Source organism: Anas platyrhynchos, chromosome 12 (genome assembly GCF_047663525.1).
Source record: "Anas platyrhynchos isolate ZD024472 breed Pekin duck chromosome 12, IASCAAS_PekinDuck_T2T, whole genome shotgun sequence".
Lineage (NCBI taxonomy): Eukaryota > Metazoa > Chordata > Aves > Anseriformes > Anatidae > Anas > Anas platyrhynchos.
This window is the reverse complement of record NC_092598.1, coordinates 1,680,159-1,690,166: the sequence shown is the minus strand read 5'-3', so window position 1 is coordinate 1,690,166 and position 10,008 is coordinate 1,680,159.

Genomic DNA, 10,008 nt, shown 5'->3' with positions numbered 1-10,008 from the left:
TCTCCCTTGGCTGCTCTATCCTGGTGCCTGCTCTATCCTGGTGCCTGCTCCACGCACTTCCCTGCCTGCTCCCTGCCCAGGACAACCCCCCAGTGGGTGCTGAGCCCCCTTTCAGCACCGTGGATCCGTGCACCCCCAGGCCAGCCCCCCCAGTGCCGGGGTTGGGGCTCTCCAACAGCCGCTCTCGGGCAGAGCAGCCGCAAGCGAGAGAAGCGACTTGTTAGAAAACCGAGAGGCTGCTCCGGGCTGCAGGTGGGAGGGAGGAAACGTGTCCTAAAAATACAGCAGCGCCTGCACGGTCCCCGAAGGTGGCTCAGCAGATGGCGTGTCTCGGCGGCCACCTGGGCTCCCGCAGATGGCTCCCGGGGCTCCCCGCTCCGTTCCCCTCAGCCTGGGGCCACCGGGGGGGGGGGGGACAGGGACGGGGAGGGGACGGTGGGGTGCAAATGGGGAGGAGGATCCTGGGGCTGCACAGAGCAGGGTGAAGGGGAAGCCACTGGTTTGCAGCGGGGCGGGGAGGGCTGAGCACTGCGGTGCTGGGCGCCCCAGGGGATGGTGCACGTGGCTCTGCGTGCTGCTGGGGGGTGAGGGGAAGCCCCAGCACGGGGCCAAGGGGACGCACAGCTCCATGGCAGGCAGGACGGCGTGCACCCAGCCTGCTGCCTCTCATGGGGACACAGCCTCGGCCCCACATCCCATGATTTCGGGGGGCTCAGCTCCATCCTGCCCACCCCCGGATGCCCACGGTCTGCCAGGAGGGACAGCGTGTGGGGACTGAGCGCTGCCGGAGGTTTCGGTGGTGTGGGGCTGTGTGGGGCACGATGCTGGGGCCGGAGGGTTTCCCTCCCATTCTCAGCCTCCCACTTCTTCCCCTTTTATTTCCTGTGGCCCCAGGTGGGCTCGGCATCAGCAGCCCGGGGGGTTTGCCAAGGCGCCCTGCGGCAGGGCACAGGCAAAGAGAGACCGAAAGCGTGCGGGAGATCACACAGCAGGGGCTGCTCCCGGGGCGCGTGCCGGGGCACTGAGTCAAAGCCAGAGGCTTTCAGGGCCAGCAAGAAAAATCCCCACCAGCTGCGGCCCCGTGTCCCCCACGTCACCTGCAGCAGCAGGGTTTTCTCCAGCAGGCACCTGCTGGGCAGCTGCAGGAGCCATGGGGCAGCAGCTCGGGGAATGCCCCAACGTGGGGCCGTGGGGTCTGCCCCCAACTGGGGGAGCCCCGGGGGTCCTGGGCTGTGCCCGGCGCAGGTGACCCCTTCCCGTGGAGCCTCACGGTGCTGCTGGGTGCTTTCTGTCTGAGTCAGAGCTGAGCTTTTGGGGCCGAGCAGAAACTTCCCGCGTGGTAAAGGAGAAGCGGGTGCGGCGCTCCCCACCCTGACACTCAGAGCAGGAGTGAGAAGGGAAGCAAGAAACCCCCACGGCACGGCACGGCACGGCACGGCACGGCACGGCACGGCACGGCACGGCACGGCACGGCACGCTGTCCCCTCTGTGTGACACGCAGCGGGGGCGATGGGGCCACCCCGGCTGGGAAACCCGAGGTCAGAGGAAGCCACAGCCATAACCCATGAGCAAAATAATAACATCTTCTCAACCCCAAGGCGGTGATTGCGTCCCAGGGCGGGTGGCACAGGGTGCGCGGGGACATGGGCGCGCGCTCTCCGGATGCAGCCGTTTCCTTGGGGTGGGCACAGCACAGGGGTGAGGGGATGGGGATTTTTGGCGTGCCCCCCCCCGTGCCCGTATCGGCCTCTTCCACCCCGAGGAAATGCGGGTGCAGGACGGGAGGAAGGGGAAGCGAGAGCCGAGGCAGGGAGCTGGGAATGAAAGGGAGAGCCGCGGCCGAGGCGGGGAGAAGGGAGCCACCGAGAGTTCACATGAAACACAAAGACGAATTCTTTAAGAAAAAAAAAAAAATCAAAAAAAAAAAAAATCAAAGGGATGTGGAGAGGGAGATAAGAGGAAGACAGAGCAGTGAGACGCACGGAGTGGAGAGGACGCGGGGAGCGGGAGGCAGGAGGCGCAGGCGGAGGCGAAGTCGGGGAGCCGGGGGAGCTGTCTCGCGCGGTCCCTATCGGCTCTCTCCATCACGGTAGCCTAACCTCAAGTAGTTTTTCACTGAGATTGGAGTGATCAGGTAGGGCTGCCCTCGCAGGCAGCTGCAGGGCTGTGAATAAGCACCTGCTTATCTCTGCCCAACGGCTGTGCGCGGCTGCAGATTGCGCAGAGGACGCGGAGCTGCCTGCCGGCTGCGATTTCCATATCAGCGTCCTGCAGCCGCCTGCACCAAATAAACACAACAGCCACATGGACAAAAGGTTAATTATCAATTTTCAGAAAGGGAGAGAGAGGGGAGGGGGAAAAGAGGAGAAGAAACGCTGCCGTGAGCCGTGGGGATGCACAGCCACCCTGAGCCAGGGTGCTGGAACGGGCTCTGCGCCCGGGACAGAGCGACCCTGAGCGTCCCCAGGGGCTGCGCTGGGGTCTGTGGGGTTACGGGGCAGGGAAAAGAGCTGGGGATGGGGACAGGGACAGGCAGGGGGATGGGGATGGGGATGGGATGGGATGGGATGGGATGGGATGGGGATGGGGATGGGGATGGGATGGGATGGGATGGGATGGGATGGGATGGGATGGGGATGGGGATGGGGATGGGATGGGATGGGATGGGATGGGATGGGATGGGATGGGATGGGATGGGATGGGATGGGATGGGATGGGATGGGATGGGATGGGGATATGGGATGGGATGGGATGGGATGGGTACCAGCATTAGAATTGTGTCAGTGTGGGCAGTGGGAATGGAGGGAGATGTAGGGAGCAGGCCCCTTGTAGTCCTATGGCTTGTCTGCTCAGCCCTGTTGGGTATGGGCAGGGTTGGGGGAAGGCAACTCCTCCTCCTCCTCCTTTTCCTCCTCGTCCTCTCCTCGTGGTGTGCAAGTCCCGGGTGGGGTAATACCCTGCAGCAAAATTTTGGTCAAGCCCATGCTTAGGGTCAGGGCTTGCTCTTCAACCCCACTGCTCAGCTCTGGGCTGAGAAGTGGGTTTGGGGGTCCTGGTGCTGCCCTGCACCCCATGCCTGCACTGGAAGGGGTTGGTGCTATGGGGTTGGGAAACTCCCCTTCCATCACAGCCACCCCTGCATGGGGACAATTATCCTGGTGCGGAGCACAGCCCCCGTGCATGCAGCACCACCAGCGCTCGCGATGCTTGCACGGGGAAACGCCGTGCCCCGAGAGAGCAGGGCGGCAGCCGTCACGCCGCCGGGGCTGCCCCGGGCCCACACGATGCCAGATTTAGCCACCGACAGGCTCCTAAAAATAGCTGGGAGCTGGGAGGCTGGCGAGCAGCGTCTGCTGCGCCGGGGAGCGAGCAGGGAGCGGAGCAGCCGCGGGCTGGCTGCTGGCTGGGGGGGTCCCCTGTGGGACTGGGGTCATTGGGGTTGGGGTGCAGGGGCTGTGGTTCACGGGGTTGGGGTGCCGAGGGTTGGGTTGACTCAGGCCTTTTGCAGGGTTTGCAGCTCTCAGCCCGGCGAGACCCCGTCCGGGTGAGGATATGGGTGGGATGTGGGGTGCCCTCGGGGCTCAGGGGAACCCGGAGGCTGTCGGGGATCGCTGGGCTCTGCGGTGCAGCCCCAAGCTGCCCAATGCCCCGAGCCAGCGTCTGGCCTCCAGCTGGCAAAACAAGCTAAAAATACGGGGCTAAGAATACCCGGGAATGCCGACGGCGTGTGAGCATCCCAGGGTGCGCCCTGCCGCCGTCCCGGGGCAGCCGGACCCCGTCGTCGCCCCCAGCACCCCCCCTGGAGCCAACCCCGTCCCAAAAATACGAAGCGGGGCCCATCTGGTGTCCAACTGAGGAGCGCAGATGTGCTCGGGATTTCAGAGCCGGCTGGCAGCCGTTCAGACCTGTCGCAAGCTGCACCTGCTGCAGGATATTTTCCCTGCTGGATTTAATCCCAGCCAGCCCCCAGCAGCCCCAGGCACACGGTGGGGCCGGGAGACCCTCCCCGTGCCGGCCCCGTTGGCTTCCCCCATAAACACGGAGAGGTCTGAGCAAAACGTGCAGGTGGGGACGCTTGCAGGGGGGGAAATGTGTGTCCTGGGGAGCGCCCCCAGCCCCACGGAGCCCTTCGTGCAGCCCCAGCCACGCTCTCGGGAAGGAAAACCTCTGCGCTTGGAAACTCGCCGGTGCATTTCCCCCCCCACCCCCCCCCCAAATTAACGTGCCGTTATTATTTTTTAACAAGGCTCGCCCAGATCAGATGCTGACCCCTGTAATGATCGCTCAGCCCGCGGAGGGAATAAGCAGCAAATCCCCTTTTAAATGAAGCCCTCGCGGAGGGATTAGGAGCAGAGGGGTGGCCTCTCCCCCCCACCCACCCCCCCCGGCCGCGGGCTGCCTGTGCAGATATGCGGGGCCGGGGGGCTTCGTCTGCCCGTCTGGCCCGTCTGAAGTGGCCCCGTGCGATAGGGAGCGATTAGGATTAGACGCATCCAGGACGGGAGTTTTTTCCCCAGATAGAGATGATAATGGGGCCCGGAGGGAGGATTACCGTCCCCGGCTCTCCAAGAGCGCTGCCATCTGCGTGGCCGTCTCCTGGCCCGGCTTCTCCCTCGCCTGCAGCCAGCACCGGGGCAGTGGCACTGATCTCAGGAGCCCGTGGCCATGTGGGGCAGGAGCTGTGCCATACTGCTCACCGCACAGTGCCCAGCATCCCCGCACGTCCCCGGGGCTCCTGGCATCCCCGAAGATGCGCTGAGGCCAATGCGTGGGGAAAATGGGAGAGGTTCCCGGATCCTGCCCTAAAATCAGCCCAGGGTCCTGTGCACCGCAAATCACAGCCTGTGGCACCGGTGTGGGGCTGGGGGAGTCGCATGGCAATGCCTCGTGCTGCAAAAGGGAAACCCAGGGATGCTTTTTTGGGGTCAATAAAGACAGAAAAGGACACCGTGGCCATGCCAGCGCTGGCACAGAGCCGGGCGGGGTGTGCGGGTGTGGGCTGGGGGCTTGCTTGGTGCCACAGCCACAGAGCCCCAGCTCTTCACCCTGAGAGATGACACATTGGGAAGAAAACGGATGGGAGGGAGGGAACAGGCTGAGCCCCCCAGAACTTCCCCCCCCCCCAGTGCTCCCCTTGCCCACCGCGCTAACGAAGGCGATGCCGTTAGCCCCAAATGGGCACCGACCCTACCACAGCATCCTCCTGCGTGCACCAGGAGCTCAGCCCCGCACACCCAAACCCTGCTGCTCATTTTGGGAGATTTGGGGCAGCTCCTGCCTTGGGACCACATCCCCCAGCCCCTCGCCCTTCCCACCCGGCCCCAAGGGCGGTGAGAACAGGCCCGTTCCCAGCACCCCGCGCCACCTCCCCTTGCCGGCAGCATATTTCCCTGCTGAAGTCAGAGCCGCCCGGCAAAGCGGCCGTGTCCTGCCAAGGAGCGATCGCACAAACATTTCCTATTTGGGACGAGCAGCTCCGTGCAGCCCCGGTGCTCGTGGGCACGGCCGGGGAGCCCCAGCGAAGGCTGCAGCGGCTGCGCCTGCCCGGCGTAATTACGGAGCGAGAGTGGCGTCTTGAAGTTTGGATAAAACCTTAATTGAAGTCTTGGCTGCCGTTAATTATATTAAAGGCAGAGCGAGCGATGGGCTTTTTATTAGTTAATGAGGATTTTCATTTTCCAGCAGAGGGGCCCTTTGATGCTGGCAGGGCTGCTGGCTGCTCGCGGGCACTGCAGCGGGCGAGGGGCTGCGGGCACCGGCACGGGGCGAGGACCGGGGAGCGGGACAGAGCCCCCCCAGCACCACGACATTTTACAGAACATCCTCTCCAAACCTGTGGCAGGCTGCAGCCCTCCTCGTGCGCTTAGCATTTATTGCGATGGTTTAGCATTCATTACCAGCGGAGCTGAGAGCCGACGTGCAAATTTCCCCAGCGCCGCGCGCGGCGGGCGAGGTGCGCGCGCGGGGCTGTGAGCGGGGAGGCACCGCTGCCCTCGGCCACCCGGCTGGGTGGTTTGTAGAAATAATCGAGGCAGAGCACGCCCTGAATTTCAAACACGGCCAGGGAACAGCCAGGAAGGAGTCTGGGATTTGGGGAATGCGCAAGGAAAGGCCCCTGTCCTCAGCCTCCCCTCGCCCCATTGCCACCACCGCGCACGGCGGGTGCGCCCCGCGGGGCTGCAGCTCCTCCCCGAGCAGTTTTTGGGGTGTCTGCGTGCCCCGTGTCGTGCTGGGGGGTCAGCACGGGTGGTGGCAGTGGTCCTGGGTGCTTGGGGACATCAGGCAGTGGGTCTGGGATGCTCCAAGGGGCAGGAGGGGAGGGCAGAGGGGCGAGTCCCCCGTGATTCCCCCTCGTCCTTCCCTGTCACACCGCGTGGGGAGGAGTGGCGGGGGGGGGGGACAGCTTAAGCTATCAATGGTCCTGCCTTGATGGGAATAAAATATGCACTGAAAGACATGAAAATGGAGTAAATAAAAGAGATAAAAATGGAACGATCAAGCCAGCAACTTCTCCTCCTCTGATTAAAAAGAGAGAGCGGGGGGAGGAGAGGGGATGCGCTGAGCCCTTGAAGAGGCAGCTGCTGCGGCAGCCGCAGCCCTGATAAAGGGTCTGAGGCAGCCTGTTTGGGAGAGATAAAGTGAAGTCCCAGCGTTTACTGTCCTCAATCCAAGCCTTACCATCAATATTAATACAGCCTGACAAACTGGCGTTTAAGATAGAATAAATATAGACTGGTTCTGCTATTACCTAGACCTTATTAATCTGCTTGGAGGCATTTAAATGCCGTTAAAAATATGGAGTTTACTCGCCGGCGCTTCAATAGCTTTGCCATCCATCACCGTTTTGTTTTCTGGCCTCCTCCTCCCCTTCCCGGCAGGACCGGGGTGGCTCAGAGCTGCAGGATGGTGCTGGTGGTTGGGAACCAGGCTGGGCACCGGGGTTTGGGGGCACAGGGCCTGTGGAGCTGGCACGGGAGCATCCCAGGAGAGGGGCGATGGGGACTTTGGCCACGTGCTGCTCACCAGGGCTCCAAGGGATGCTGCCTTCCCAGCAGCAGCCCCCGTTGAGCCCTAATTAGCCAGGACCTCATCAGTGAGACGAGGAGGGAAGCCCCCTCTCCTTCACCACACCGCCCTGAGTCACCTGCACCAATACAACGGGGACACCAGGGTCCTGTGGGACAGCGCAGCCCCTTCCCAACCTGGATCCCCCATGGGTGGGTCCAGCACCCTCCCCATCCACAGTGTCCCCAGTGGGGACAACCCCAGCGTGGGGGCGTGCACGTGCTGGGAGCATCCCCATATGGGCAGCACCCACGGGTGCCATACACGTAGAGGGTGGCATCCCGCTATGGGGTGGCACCCATGGGTGCCACGCACACGGCGAGGTGCCCCGGGTACGGGGCAGCACCCATGGGTGGCCGGGGCGCCCTGCGTGGGGCCCCGAGCGAGGCGTCGGGCGCAGATGGAGCGCGCGGGGCAGCGCGGGGAGCGCGGGCGGCTGGGAGCGGCGCTCATCAGCCGCGGATTATTCATCGGCAGCTTCTGTCGCCTGCCATCTGTTCCCGGCTGCGAGTCAGGCGGGCGGCAGCAGCCTAACGGGGCTGACGCGGCCCCACTCCTGCTGTCACACCTGGGCTGCTGCGAGAGCCGCCACCCGCGGGCTCGCTCCGGGAAGGGGAAGCACCCAGGGGGGGCTCGGCTGCGTGGGACCCAACCTCAAAAGGGTTGGGGTGCGCGGGGGGTTTTGCGCCCCGAAATGTCACGCACAGTCCCTGCCTCGTAGGTAAGGTGTGGGGAGCTCTCTGGTGGTGTCCCCGAGGTGCTTGTGCTGGAGGTGAAGCCCCAGCATCCCCGTGTCCTCTCCCTGGTGCCTGCCCCGTGTCCCCCCCGTGTTCCCCCTGCAGCTCACAGGGGATGGTCTGAGCGCTCCACGGGCCAGGAGCTCGCTGCTGGATATTGGTAATTGCCAGGTTTTAATTACTCGGTATCCCAGTGACCTTTTGCACCTGCTGGTGAGGCCGTGAGACGTCTCCCCGAGTGGGAGCAGACGTGCAGCGGGATGAGGAGGGGGCTGCCAGGGCTTTGGGGTCACCCAGACCGGCAGGTGACAAGGACAGAGCACAGGGGGCTGCGCACGGGGACACCCCCGGCCCCCAGGTGCCACCCCAGGGTGCTGCAGGGGGGGCCACCCCATGACCCCACTGCACAGCTGGAGGCATCTGGGTGAGAAAAGGACCGAGGTGTCCTGGTGAATCCCGAGGGGAAGGGGACAAGTGGCCACAGGGCTCCTTGCCTTGGCTTGGAGCATCCTTGGGGCTCAGCGTGCCCCTTGCCACCCCCTCCTCCTCCTCCTCCCCTCTCCCAGCCATGGAAACAGTCCCAAAAGCCCCTAAAAAGCTGCAGATCCCTGCGCCATGGCACGCAGGAGCCCTGGAGCAGGGCAGGGTGCAGCCTTCCCCGCGCTCTGCCTCACCCTCCCGCGGATGGAGCCCTTCTCCTGCCGATAATTACCGAAAAGTTCAGTGCTGGGAGAGACACGGGGGGGGGGGGGGTGGTTGGGGGGGTGGGCAGGGGGGGGGAGGGATGTATTAAAATGCATGTGCACAGCTTGGGCCTCGCAGCAGATGTTGGCATAATTAGAGAGGAAAAAATTATGAAATTAATTTGTGGTTCAATGTAAATTTCAGCGCTGGGGGAACGCGCGGCTCCGCTCGCCTCCCGCGTGCTCCCACGCCAGCAGCAGGGGCTGGGGGGAGCCCCGAGCTCCTGGGGGAAGGCACCGTGGGGGGGAAATTCGTGGCCTCGGAAGAGCGGCACCGGGTCAGCAGTGCACGGCCAGACAAAGCTTCGCTCTCCCCATCTCCTCTTCCTCCGGGAGCCGGGGAGGAATTAATATCTGCTGCCTGCCCCGGCCACCTTCGGCCCCCGGGGAGGAGGAGCGCGGGCGCAGGTTAATGCGCCTATCGATCGGCACCAGCCCCTGGTTAAGCTCGCTCTCCGCTGTGGTGCAGCCGTGATGGATGGCCCGGCTGGAAATCGGGGTCAGCAGCAGCACGGGGGGATAGGTGGCTTCGTACCCAAACAGCGGGGATGAGGGGCTCCGCGTCTTCCCCCAGCAAGGGGGGGTGTTTATTTGCAGAAATTGTGTGGTCCCTAAATTTGCATTTCTGCAGGATAAGGGGAGCTCCAGGGGGCTGCTTCCGAAGGTGAGGAGGAGTCCTGGGGTTTGGGAAAGCTGCAGACCCCCAAAAGCTCAGCGTGCCCCCAGGGCATGGACCCAGGACAGCAAGTGCACCAAGCCCAGGCATTAATAGGTGTCTCTGGCTTGATGTGCAGGCAGGGTGGGGATGCTCCAAGGGGCTCCCCATGGTGCCCACATCCCCAAAAGGGCCAGCGTGGGGATGCTCCGGGCACTGCTGGCAGCGGGAGTGCCTCTGTCAGCACCCCCCTGCCTCCCCCAGCCCTGTTCCTGCCTCCTCCAGCAGCACGGAGCCCCGTGGGCGCCCCGGCACGGGCTGGCCCTGCTGCCCGCCTGCTCCTGGTGTGACTCCATCTGGCCCCATCTGCTCCCTCCCGGGCTCGGCAGGACCAAATGTGGGTCGCGGTGACACCGGGGTGTACGCGGAGAGCCCCGCATCCCTCGCTGGGATTACCCAGCTGCTCCCAAGCTGGCCCCGGGACCCGTCTCCTCCAAAAGGTTCCCTTCCAGGGGATTATGGATAATGCATCTGGAGCAGCGCTCGCTCATCCAGGTTTGTGATTTATCTGAAAATCAAATTCCAGTAATCTCGCCTGCCATATGGCCCTGCGTCTGCGGCCCTCGGACACGGGAGGATGGACCCGCAGCCGTGCAGGGGGCAGGGTCAGGATGCAGGGCTCCAGAATCCCTCCCCGAGCATCCCCCCGGCATCATTCCAGGCATCCCCCCAAGCAATGCCCCAAGCACCACCCCAAGCATCGCCCCGAGCATCCCCCGAGCCGTGGTGGGGCGGGCAGAAGGGGTCA